The sequence below is a fragment of the Oreochromis aureus genome, linkage group 23 (genome assembly GCF_013358895.1).
Source record: "Oreochromis aureus strain Israel breed Guangdong linkage group 23, ZZ_aureus, whole genome shotgun sequence".
Lineage (NCBI taxonomy): Eukaryota > Metazoa > Chordata > Actinopteri > Cichliformes > Cichlidae > Oreochromis > Oreochromis aureus.
In genome coordinates this window covers 23850015-23863679 of record NC_052963.1, presented here as the reverse complement: position 1 = coordinate 23863679, position 13665 = coordinate 23850015, and the positions used below count along the sequence as shown (strand labels likewise).

Sequence of the window (13665 nt, the reverse complement as noted above, 5' to 3'; positions counted from 1 at the left end):
CAAAAAAAATTGAGTAAAGTTTACTTAAGATGACTAAGTTAAGGCAACTTATTCACTTTGAGTACAGAGTAAAAACCTATTTAGTTTCTAGAACTCAAAAAAAAATATGCAAACTCGTTGCCTCAAAAAAACTAAGTAAAGCTTACTTAAGATGACTGTTAGGACAACTTATTCATTGCAAGTCTGCAGTATTAAGAATAACTTGATATTTCTGACTGTACAATACTAATTGTTTACCTACTGACAAACATTTCAAGTTCAACTAAGTGAAAAAACAATTTGTGGTAACCTGAATGTGATTAAAAATAATTAACAACACTTTTTGTAATGATGTTAAAAATCAGCCCAACTTTTATTTTCAAATGCAAAGAAGTATAACAGCCAACATACTGGACACTGTTCTGCTGAACAGCAAACAGTTATATTGCCATCACTGTTTTAATCTTACAATGAAACAAAGTCTCAGATGTAATTATTCTGAAAATAAGTTTAGGCCTACCACAAGTTTGTTTTGTACTTACATTACTTATATAATCAAAATAAAATATTTGTTGTTCTGTCACAAGTGCAGTCTCTGATTTAAACAACACATTTGTTTTCCATTCCAACACATGAGCTGGAATGTTGTATTATTTTAAGGATGCTTGTTTCCAGTCCAGGCATTACTGCCTGAATGACTATCATGGATCGAGGTGATCCAAATGTAGGTGCAGAAGAAAGTCTTTAACTTCCCTTAAGTACAGTGGCAGTGGATGTGGGTTGGAGATGCAATGAGCTTGAACCTGCAGGCGACCATCTTCACTGACTACACCATCTGTGACGGAGGACTCGTCTCTCCTGTTGTCCTGCAAGCAAGCAATCATATTTTTTGGAACACAAACTTATTTGCTTTCTTAAAACATTTTTTTCTGCATTTTGTATAGAACAGACTCCAATTCAGACGATCTCAGGCTCCCTCCCCACCGAGAGGTGACATTCAATGTCCCACTTGTCAGTCTGGATTGCCCTGACCACCACCCGACACACAATAATGTCACGAAAGCATCATTTTGAAAAGGGCTATGCAAACATGGCCAATAACTTTCATTCTAATGATGTGCAAAATGATTTGGGCACAAAACAGATTTTGCTGTTAGAAAACTTGCAGACTTCACTATATACAGTGTAGACCCTCTAAACTAAGTTTGGGGGATGTGATCTTTCAAGAAATGCAGACCAAACTGTTGTTGTTTGTTTACTTACACAGCATGTCTTGTAGAATTAACTGTGGTCACCAGCAACAGCATAGTGCAGTCACATCTCAAGTCTAATAACAGAAGACAGGAAAAGATCAGTAAAGAAACAACTTCCCCAAACCAAAGCACAAATAAAACAATAAGTAAAACAGGCGGATCTAAAGTATGATTAAAGTTCAGCCTGATTAAAATAAATGTCACTGACAGTTGCTAATATATTGGAAAACCAAAATACTTACCACTGAGTTGATGTCTTTCTGTCCAACAGCAGGAGTGCTGGTCCTGAGCCTCAAAGACAGTAAGAAGCAAGCAGAGGGAGAAAAAACAGAACATTTTTCAGAAACTGATTTGATCCTTAACGGCTGTGCAATCATTATAACTTACAACACAGAAGGTCAATGTAGACCCCATACAACCAAATTAGACTAACACATATAGTATTAAAAACACAATCTACTGGTATTGGCACTGTCAGTTTTGGGCAGTTTTGTTTAAAAAAAAGACCACCTAATTTAAATATAATCATTACATGCTTGTTAAAAGTTAACTTCCAATATATAAAGTTTCTAATAAGCAAAATGGCCAGATCTAACATATGGCAGGGTTTATATGTAACATAATGTTTCTTATGATTCAACTGTGGAATTTAACTTAATTCTTTAGAAGGACAAGCTATATTACTTTATTCTCAATTATAAAGCCAACCTAGACTTTAACCATTTAACAAGCCACTAATCTGCATTATAGCTTTCACAACAAAACTTGTTTTTAAACACATTTTTTGACAAAACAAATACTACACCGGCTAAAATATAAAATCTCCATTCATCCTTTTCAAGGTTGCGAGCTTATCCCAGCTGTCTTAGGGTGAGAGACAGGGTACACCCTGGACAGGTTACCTGTCTGTCACAGGGCTAACATATAGACACAGACAACCATTTGCACTCACATTCACACCAATGGGCAATTTTAGAGTTTCCAATTAACCTATCATGACTAAATGCATGTCTTTGGAATGTGGAAGGACCTATGTCAGAAATAGGCTGCAAGCCAGTTATTCTTGTTCATAGGAAGAGAAGATAACATGTAATTCTTGTTTCATGTGTAAGCACTGACCACACATTTTCAGCCAGTTCTCCAGTGTGGAGAACTAGCATCTCCAATGTTGGCAACGTGGAGCAACAGTGCTCCACGTTGCCAACGTTGCTCCACGTTACTTGCCAGACTGTTTGTCCATGGAGAAAGGCAAGGTAAACCCTGGACAGGTCTCCAGTCTATTGAGGGGTAATACAGAGACAGGCGACCATTCACACACAACATTCTCCAATAGCCTAGCCCCACTAATTGCATGTCATTGAACTCTGGGAGGAAGCTGAAGAGAGCCTGGAGAGAACCCATGCAAACACTACAGCGAAGGTTCCAGCTGGTAGAATCAAACTCAAGACCTTCCTGTGAGGCAAAAGTGCTAACGACGCACCGCTGTGCTGCCCCCATGTCAAAGTTAGTGTATCAATTTAAAATAAATAAGGAAACAGCGACTTACCCTGGCGATTCATTTCTCTTTAGTGTAATCCCGATTATACAAAAGAGCAAGCCATTTTTGTTTTCCCAAATTTACCAGACTATCTTCAGATTTAGGAGTCAGCATAGCAACAGCCGGCAGCTGTACCAAAACAAATGGGTTTTGTTGTTTTTTTTAATGAAGCTTTACACAATCGCACCTTTATATTGGTTTAATGTTGATTTGTTAATTATCCCAACATGGAGACATCATGGTAGAAATGAGAGATTTGAAAGGAGCATGCTCACCACTCTTTCTTTAACGATCAGGAAATGTAGTAGATCAAATTTTGGATTTTGAAAGTCAGATGTTTTCCCATTTAGACAGAATTTTAATCCAAGCAGTTCATGTCCTCTTTTTTTTTTCATTTTTGGGCTTATACAGGGTGGGCCGTTTATATGGATACACCGTAATAAAATGGGAATGGTTGGTGATATTAAAGTCCTGTTTGTGGCACATTAGTATATGTGAGGGGCAAACTCCTCAAGATGGTGGTGACCATGGTGGCCATTTAGAAGTCGGCCATCTTGGATACAACTTTTGTTTTTTCAATAGGAAGAGGGCCATGTGACACATCAAACTTATTGGTAATGTCACAAGAAAAGCAATGGTGTGCTTGGTTTCAATGTAACTTTATTCTTTCATGAGTTATTTACAAGTTTCTCTTTGTTCACAGCCATTGACATGTCAAAGAGGTTAACACGTGAGGAGCGGATCGAAATTGTGTTGATATCTGGTGAACGCAGTAACCGGGTCATTGCAGCAGATTTCAATGCATGACACCCTACGAAAACCACCCATCTCCCATGCTACAGTTAGCAAACTGCTTGCTAAGTTTCGTGAAACTGGTTCAGTGTTGGATTTGCCAAAATGTGGACGCAAGAAAACTGTCACTAATGAAGAAACATCAGTGGCTGTCCTAGCTTCATTCAGCAAGAGCCCACAGCGTAGCACTCGCCTCATGTCACTGGAGAGTGGCATTAGTCGAACATCCCTTTGGCGGATATTAGCTACTCACAAATGGCACCCTTACAAACTCCAGCTACTGCAGCATCTCAACGAGGATGACCCAGATCGGCACACAGAATTTGCAGAATGGGCAAAACAAAAATTGGAACAGGACCCTCAGTTCACGCAGAAGATTTTGTTCAGTGATGAGGCAAACTTTTATGTGAATGGTGAAGTTAACAAACAAAACCACCGCTTTTGGTCTGACACTAACCCACATTGGATGGATCCCTCCAAGACTGTTGGAACAACAAAAGTGATGGTTTGGTGTGGTATATGGGGTACAACGATAGTGGGTCCATTCTTCATCAATGGAAACCTCAAGGCCACTGGATATTTGAAATTGCTACATGATGATGTGTTTCCCTCTTTATGCACTGAAGCTGGCACGTTCCCTGAGTTTTTCCAGCAAGATGGTGCACCACCACATTATGGGTGCCAGGTCCGAGCATTCCTATATGAACAGTTTCCTGGAAAGTGGATTGGTCGTCGTGGGCCAGTTGAATGGCCCCCAAGGTCTCCCGATCTGACCCCCTTAGAGTTTTATCTTTGGGGTCATCTGAAGGCAATTGTCTATGGTGTGAAGATACGAGATGTGCACCACCTGAAACTACGGATACTGGATGCCTGTACTGGCATTTCTCCTGCAGTGTTGCTATCAGTGTGTGAAGAGTGGGAGAAGAGGGTTGCATTGACAATCCAACACAATGGGCAGCACATTGAACACATTTTATAAGTGGTCAGAAACTTGTAAATAACTCATGAAAGAATAAAGTTACGTTGAAACCAAGCACACCATTGTTTTTCTTGTGACATTACCAATAAGTTTGATGTGTCACATGGCCCTCTTCCTATTGAAAAAACAAAAGTTGTATCCAAGATGGCCGACTTCTAAATGGCCACCATGGTCACCACCCATCTTGAGGAGTTTGCCCCCTCACATATACTAATGTGCCACAAACAGGACTTTAATATCACCAACCATTCCAATTTTATTACGGTGTATCCATATAAATGGCCCACTCTGTATAATGAGCCAGATGTTTTCTGTGGGTGATGCTGGACTGTTGGCAGTTCATTTTGGCAGTTGTGGGGATTGGTACCACCCTTAGCTCTTTCATGAAATAGCAGGTGCATAAGTTATAATATAGATCCTTTAGATTCTACATTGATTGTATATATTTTCTAATACAATGATGGCCTTGAACATTAATTCAGGTACTTATAATAGTTATAATAATAATAATAATTTTGTTCTAAACACCTCAGCAAACCCATTGCTGTCAGTTGAGGCTCATATTAAGTATGATAGAGAAACCTTAATACGATTACCTAGAAAGGGTCACAAAGAATATTTTAATCTTATAGTGCTCGACTCTTTCCTGGAACTACACCAGGAGACTCTGGTGGTTATTACTTATTTAGCTAGATAAGTCTAATGGATTGTATTGAGGGTAATGTCTAACCCCCATGTCCTCAGACAACTCCATGACATGATACGTAGATATGAGAACAAGTATTTAGAGGCTGCTGTTGTTTTAGGGGATTTTAATCTCTACAATCTTTGGAAAACTTTATCAAAACTCCATCAGTTTGTCAACTTCCCAACCACAGAAATAGCCCTTTGGATCACTGTTACAGTAACACGAGGACTATAAATCTTTCCCCAAACTTCACTTAATGAAGCTACAAACTACATAGACTAAAGACACTAACAGTAGTTACAATAATTGGCGCTCCTCAATCTGGACCCAAACATGTGTGTCCTAACCAAAAACCCTGTTTAGTTTTCAAGTCATTGGACATCAAGAAGTATAAACAGGCCACATAGCTAACAATAGGCTCTATTCAGGCATATGCCCACAAACTTGTGCTGCTACCAAGTGTGTGGTAGAGAATCTAAGTTATAACTAACTGCAAATGAATCTATCCATCACATAGGCTAGAAACACATCCGGCAACCAGACGGCCTTACCTGATAAACATCAATGATCAAACTGCAAACCATCAACGCTAAATTACAAGCAAAGCTAACAGAAAAACAGCACTGCAGAATCAATGATGATTCGATAACAATCTTGTCACAACACTGTACACCAGCATGTTTGCACTGGCTGCCCTGAAAGAGATTCATTATAACCACAGGCAAATCAAAGCCATCAGATCATCACCTAACACTTAATAACAGGTTCACTGTCATTTATGCTGACTGTTTGGTAGCTGAGCATGAAAAACTTGTTTTATCTACTGAGGATAGTTCACAAAGTCTGTTTTCAGGATTCCCCTTTTAAAATTTTAATCATGAAATTAATTAATTAATATCCAACTGTGAACTCCATAAATGAAAAACAAAGAAACAACCACAGTCAAGTTATCATCATGAGTACTTTAGGAGCACCTTGTTGATGGATTAATTTAGAATTCCACATATTCTTGTGCCATTGTGCACCTGTTTACAGGTGTAGTGACTCTACATTATCTTGGGTTAACTAGGCCATCCTGCACACAGAGGTCAGAAGGAGCAGACAGGTGTGTCTCTCAGACGGTGCAGAGGCATTCAACTATCAACTGAACTATATATAATACAAATAATATAAAACAGTCACATTCTATAACCTGCTCTGACTTGTGTAGATGAGTCATTCTCGTGGTATTTATATCGTCTGAGATTTCTATGTAGTTTTGATTCCCCTGTTGTAGCTGCTTAGATGTGTCGTTCTCTCTCAGGTTAACATTTTTGATGTATGGATATATGATTATTTTGTTTTCATTAGTAAAAACAATAGTTGCTTGACTCATAGGCTGTATGGACTCATAGTCCATACAGCCTGTCCCCACTTAGTCACTGCAAGGCATTGAATTTTTACCTGCTTCTCTGCACACAATGTGAGACAGTAGGCCAGTGTAATGGACGCTCAAAAAGAGATTTGAAAAGAAATGCACCTAAATGCTGAAGTGCCAGTCAAAGGGCAGGTTAGTTAAAAGTACTAAACATGCAAACATACTGTATTTGTATTCTTATAGATAATGTGGTTGGGTTTTTTTTTTTTTTGGGGGGGTGTTTTCAATAAGTTTACCTGTTGCTTGAGTCCAAAGACTCTATCCACCGCTCTTCTTCAATTCTTTTTCATTTCTGTCCTTTCTATAATAAGCTGGCTGAAGAAGTTTTCAAGCATGCACAAACCTGATAAAATTAATGGCAGTAAGGAGCGGAAATTTGAAGTTCATCTTCCCCCAGAAGTTCTTTAGGGAGATGGTGAGGTGAGATGAACTGAAACTGCATGAATCATAATGTTATTGCCTCTGATGGTCACATCATCTTTTAGTAACTTTATCTTCTAAAAATAAAGTTGACGATCTTTACCCACATAGCAAAATTGGTATGGATTGAATCTGGGCCACACAATGTGCCTACACACGGTCCAAATGCTGCAAAGAATGTTGGCCATTTGGTGGCCCACACAGCACAAGACCAGTTGCAAACACACTGTTGGCCCTGTGCTGGCCCCAGTGCCCTGTTTCAGAAAGCTGATTTAGTGCAAACTCTGAGTAAGTATACCCTGAGTTAACGAAAACTCTGGGTTTTCGGTTTCACAAAGCGAGTTTAGATTAATTCTGGGTGAGTTACTATGACGACACACTCCGTGAAGCTAACCTGCCCCCTAGCAGGTTTACTTCAACTAACCCTGACTTTCTCCGCCTCTTTGTCGGAAACCTGACTGTAGGAAGTGTCAGACATGGCGTGCCCCTTCCTTGAAGAGCCAGTAGATGTTGAAGCCCAAATTCTCCGCAGAGCTCTCCGCCGGAGAGAGTGATTAGAGCGCGTTTGGACATTTTATCATTTCCTGATGATTTTCTGTGTGAACGTTACCGTTTTCAGTTATTCAAATAAATCTATAATTTATTTGAATAACATCCTCAAACCTTATATTGCTCATATAAGGCCTGAGGATGTTATTCAAATAAATTATAGATTTATTTGAATATCAGCCCCACTGTTTTTCGGGCCTCCGCTTTTTTTCTGTTGGCTATAACGGGTCACATTTGAGCATACAGAGTAAGCAAATATGTACTTGTAATGTGCTCAGATAATTTCAAGTGCTTACAGAAAGAAAATGAATGTAGCCTCTAACTGCAATTGATTTACATAGGACAAACAGACCAAGCACTATGGCTCATAATACAATTACACCTTACCTGTTTGGACTATATTTTTATATTTCATTTTACTTGCTGCCAGGAACGTTTGGGGCCTGTTGGGTTGCACCTGCGCTCATCACATCACAAAATAAAATGTATAAAATAAAAATAAAATGAAATATAATAAAATAACGTGTTAAATGGGTGGAAATCCCTAGATCAATGTTTAAATTAACACTCACGCATTGACTCTGTCGGCTATGCCATGCATGCTCCCTTTCTTTTGCAGCTGAGGCTGTGTTACTTTTTCATAAAATTTGCATGTTATGCATATTTTGCGAAAAAAAGCAACACAGCCTCAGCTGCAAAAGAAAGGGAGCATGCATGGCAAAACATAGCCGACAGAGTCAATGCGTGAGTGTTAATTTAAACATTGATCTAGGGATTTCCACCCATTTAACACGTTATTTTATTATATTTCATTTTATTTTTTATTTTATACATTTTATTTTGTGATGTGATGTGAGCGCAGGTGCAACCCAACAGGCCCCAAACGTTCCTGGCAGCAAGTAAAATGAAATATAAAAAATATAGTCCAAACAGGTAAGGTGTAATTGTATTATGAGCCATAGTGCTTGGTCTGTTTGTCCTATGTAAATCAATTGCAGTTAGAGGCTACATTCATTTTCTTTCTGTAAGCACTTATTGAAATTATCTGAGCACATTACAAGTACATATTTGCTTACTCTGTATGCTCAAATGTGACCCGTTATAGCTAACAGAAAAAGCGGAGGTCTGGAAAAACAGGTGGGGGTCCTCCACCACCACCACTCACAGAGGCTGAGCAGTTGGCCCTCAGCCAAAACAGTGGGCGCCCTGTGGCTGAAGGCATCTCTGCGGGGACATCCTCTGAGTTAATAACCCCGCAAGACACAAGTGCCTACATAAGAGGTTAATTCAAAATAATACATGATGTGCATACATCCTTTCTTCACAGTCACCTTTGCAGTGCTACTCATTCATTTGATAAACTCTTTACCATAATGAATTATTTTGTAGTGAAGTTATCTTCCTACTGATTTTGCCTTCCCTCAGTCTTGGTTGTCTTTGAGAGCATAATGACAATGAAGTGTAAGGTGATTGGTATATGTTTGTTAATTGCCACTTGGTTCCTTGTAAGTTATAAGTGACCTGTATAAACCTCATATTCTATCAGTTGATGGTGATGGTGTACTGCATCTGGTGCAGCCTCCTGTTGAGCCAGACCAACATGCAGTTGTGAGTACTCTTAATACTCCACAGATTATATGAGTTTACAGTAGAACAGCAATGTTGTTAATTTCTTTACTACAGGAAGAAACATTGACAGCTGTTACAGAGGAGGAAGCAACAGAGACACTTTATGAGGTTTACATCTTACAATGGAAAATATAACAATTGAATAAAATGTGGTACTATAATAAAACCATGGACTTTCTATGTCTCTAACAGAGTGATGATGGAAATGCAGAGGAAGAGGGTCCAGCCACTTCTCCAACAAACCTTTCCTCAGTAAGATGTTCAGCACTGATTTACAACCAACCTAAGTAGGCATGTACTATGAATGTCAATGCTATTTCCTGTGTTTCCATAGCTCCCTGTAAAGCAGCTGTATAAGAAATACTTGATCAAGAAAATAGAAAAATGCGACTTGGAAATGGAACACTTCAAGCAGCAGATCCAAAAGACCAAGCTTGAGATTTTACTGCTGGAACATCAGTTAAGGGTGGGTGAAGTGGTCAGAGATGGACGAATTATTTCAGTGTTTGAACAACATACTAATATACTTATTAATACTTTGTGTACAGGAAATACAGGCGACCAATAAAGCCAGTTGAACAAAAAATCTGTTTATTCGTCTTTCAACATGTTGAGGTGATGGGTCAAAGGAAATGATTGTGACATATGGTGTCTCTGACTGCTCTTCCATCTTGTATGTCCGTGGGAGGGTCAGGATGTTCATGGTTTGGATCACTGCGGATGTTTGGTTCAGAAGGACAGTGTTCTCCTCTAATTGTGGCAATGTTGTGCAGAATCACACATGCCACAATAATGTCACATGCCCTTTCTGGGGTGACCCTGAGTCTTTGAAGGCACTGGAACCGGGCCTTAAGCATTCCGATAGTCATTTCAACTCTGGCTCTTGTCCTGCAATGAGCCAGATTATATCGCTGCTGTGGGCCCGGTTCAGGGTCAGGGTAAGGGTAAGCAAATAGGGTAAACATGGATACCCCCTATCACCAAGCAAGTAGCCAGTGAACTCTCCTAAGACAGAAGGATACACTTCAGTTCAAATGTCCCTGTAGCAATTGGTCTTTATATATTTTAAAGTATTTTCAACTCACCATGTCCAAATTTTGTGCTCAGTGTACATTCACGAAAAAAATAAGTGAGTCATGAACAGAGCCTGGCCACTTGGCTTCCACATTTGTGATAATGTTGGCAGCATCACATATGATCTTCACAGTGCAGAGAACACAAATTAGCATCCATTACTATAATGAAATAATTTGTTAGTTTGAAATGCTACAGGGAACTATGTACCTGTACATTAATGCTGTGGAAAGACTTCCTGTTCACATAGTCTCCTTCATTTACTGAAGGAGCAATGATTGGAATGTGAGTGCCATCTATACAGCCAATCACGCCTGGGAACCCTGAAAATAAATGTAAAATTTAAGTAGTAGTTCAAGTATCACCACATCATGAATTAAGTTTTGTTCATCCTGATACCTGCAATTTTGTGGAATCCTCTTTGATAAATCTTGTGGGTCTATGACCGGGAACACCACAAACGAGTACAGGAGACGTTTCAGTGCAACTGTAACATTCCTGACTGCCCGACAGACGGTAGCCTTGGAAACGTGCTCAGCGTCACCAATATTATACAGAAAGCTCCCGTTTGCAAAAAACGAAGTGCAATACAAATAATATGTACAGAACTGAGAGAATGTCCGCGATGTGTCACATGAGCAATATAAGGCCTGAGGATGTTATTCAAATAAATTATAGACTGTGCTGAAAAACTGTAACGTTCACACAGAAAATCATCAGGAAATGATAAAATGTCCAAACGCGCTCTAATCACTCTCTCCCGGCGGAGAGCTCTGCGGAGAATTTGGGCTTCAACATCTACTGGGTCTTCAAGGAAGGGGCACGCCATGTCTGACACTTCCTACAGTCAGATTTCCGACAAAGAGGCGGAGACAGTCAGGGTTAGTTGAAGTAAACCTGCTAGGGGGCAGGTTAGCTTCACGGAGTGTGTCGTCATAGTAACTCACTCAGATTTAATCTAAACTCGTTTTGTGAAACCGAAAACCCAGAGTTTTCGTTAACTCAGGGTATACTTAGAGTTTGCACTAAACCGGCTTTCTGAAACAGGGCCCAGATGTCAGACTAATGTGTACCTCAACTGAGCCATGTAATAACAACATGTGCATAAGTAACATGACAATAGGGCTTTTCACTATCCCAGATTACTGAAAGTGCTCTATACAACATGCCACAGTTACCAAATCACACACTTTCTCTAAACTGAGTGCTTCCTAACTACATTCATACACATTCTGAACACGCAGACTAGAGGAGCCAGGAATCGAACCACTAACCTTCCGATCAGTAGGTGACCTGCTCTACCTCCTGAGCTACAGCCACCCAGTGGTAAACATGAGTAAACCCTCACTAGGCTTTGGACAAAGTGTACACTCACAAATCTGTCAAACCTGCATTTGAAACGTTGGCTCCCATAGCTGTATAGTATTGCAACATGGCATTTGGGTCTTCTAACTAAAATAGGAACATAAATAGTGCCATCACTGCCAGACCTGGCCCACATCTGGTTCACATACACTCTGCCATGACACCGGTCAGTCAGAAGTGCCAGCTTGATGCCGGATCTAGGGAAGACCTGTTTTCTATGGGTCTGGGCCACATAAACCAAACCACAATCGAGCCAGATATGGCATGCCATCGCATAAACAGTGGCGTCTATGCCAGGTCTGGCCTATGTATGGATGACATACGTCTTATCATGCTAGAAGTCAGCCAGCAGTGCCGGCTTGATTGATTAAAAAAATATTTTTAAAATTTCAAAGATCAAATAAGAGGGTGAAAACTATATGAACACAGATACACAGAGGGAAACACAGGAGCAAAGACACAGGGAAAACTAACAACCAAAAACCTAGGGACTAGGACTAAATTTTGAACTAACAAGGTGGACTCAAACCATAATACAAAATGACAAAACATTAAAAACTGAAACTGCTGGGTTGTCGTGACAAGAAGTAAAGTTAGCCTAATGGAGAATTAGAAACAGTGTTGAGGCTGTCATTTTCAGGATCCATGTGAAGGCTAAAATCACCCACAACTGTTTTATCTGTACTGAACAAAGAAAATGCACAAACTTAATAACACTACCCATCTGGGACGATTTAGAAACCCAATGACATTAAAACACACAGACACACACACACACATAAGCACTAAAGTCCCGTGAACTCGTGGATTTTAATGTCTTTTGTTGGTACAAAACACACATAGTACAAAAGTTTCATTAAATACATTGATCTAAACCATCAATCATACCCACTTTACTGAACATAATGCAGTGCATATATGAGGAAAGAGCAGACCCAGTAAAACTTGGGAGAGGTGAGTTATTAAATGAAAAATCACACCAACCCCTGTGGTGTGGGTTCTGTTACTGTGGAGGGACTAGTTTCATTGGTTTTATTCCACTGGCTTTGCTCCTTAGAGTGAAGGATGTAAATCAGTAAGTTGATCTGAATTATTGCTTTAATCCTGTGATGAATGATTTCCATCCTGAAGAAAGTGGCCATCCATACGAAATCGGGAGTGACTGAATAGTTTCTGAGTGCTCAAACAAAAGGTTCTCAGCTCACTTGAACACTTGAGACCTCTTGTTTTCAAGCTGTTGTGGCAGCATGTATCCAAACCCCTACAGACCAACTATATTTAATATCAAATTTATTAGTCATTATAATTTTAGACCTGTAGAGCGTAATCAGGCCTCGATCCCGAAAGCCCTATGGATTGTACCTCTCTGAACAAGGAATACTGACTATCCTTCAGCATTTTCAATGAAACTGCAGGGATACAAATGGCTGGTGCTTTAACCAACTGTAGAGTGTTCTATACCTCTAGCTGGACAAAGCAGTGCATTTGCTGCACGGCAGTGCTGTAGATGACAGGCTTCTACTCCTTTACCAGGACCATGTGGCCTAATTTGCCTATCTTGAATTCATAGTGGTCATCCCTTCCCTCATGGTTATCATACTTTGCTTTACCGCAGCTAAGGTCTGATCATTGATAGAGGCATTACTATACTGTTTTGTGCACAGGAAAATGGAAGGCAGGGGATTAAATGGAAAAGCAAGCTTTAACTGTGAATAATAAGTTCCAAAAAGTAAATAAGGTAACAGAAGTGCAAAGTTATGAAAGGTTTACAGTACTGAAAAAGGAAACACGAGGAGCCAGACAGGTGCAAAGAACAGGACAATCAGGGTGACACTAAATTAAAAGTTATCATTGGAAATCACCAAGTAAAAATAATAAGCACCTCAATATTACCAAAACTAAGACTCATAATCTATAAGAATAATGAAACCATAAAATCAAGGATCCCAAAACACAATGGATAAAAACCAAAACTTTAACAGC

General features: G+C 39.6%; 1 long non-coding RNA gene across 1 annotated transcript; it reads left to right on the top strand.

Moving 5' to 3' along the window:
* The first annotated feature begins 9297 nt into the window (after nucleotides 1-9297).
* LOC120436220 lies at nucleotides 9298-10200 on the top strand. The gene is made up of 3 exons (XR_005610249.1): nucleotides 9298-9351; nucleotides 9436-9495; nucleotides 9578-10200. It is a non-coding gene; the product is annotated as an uncharacterized LOC120436220 (long non-coding RNA).
* Nucleotides 10201-13665: the final 3465 nt, after the last annotated feature.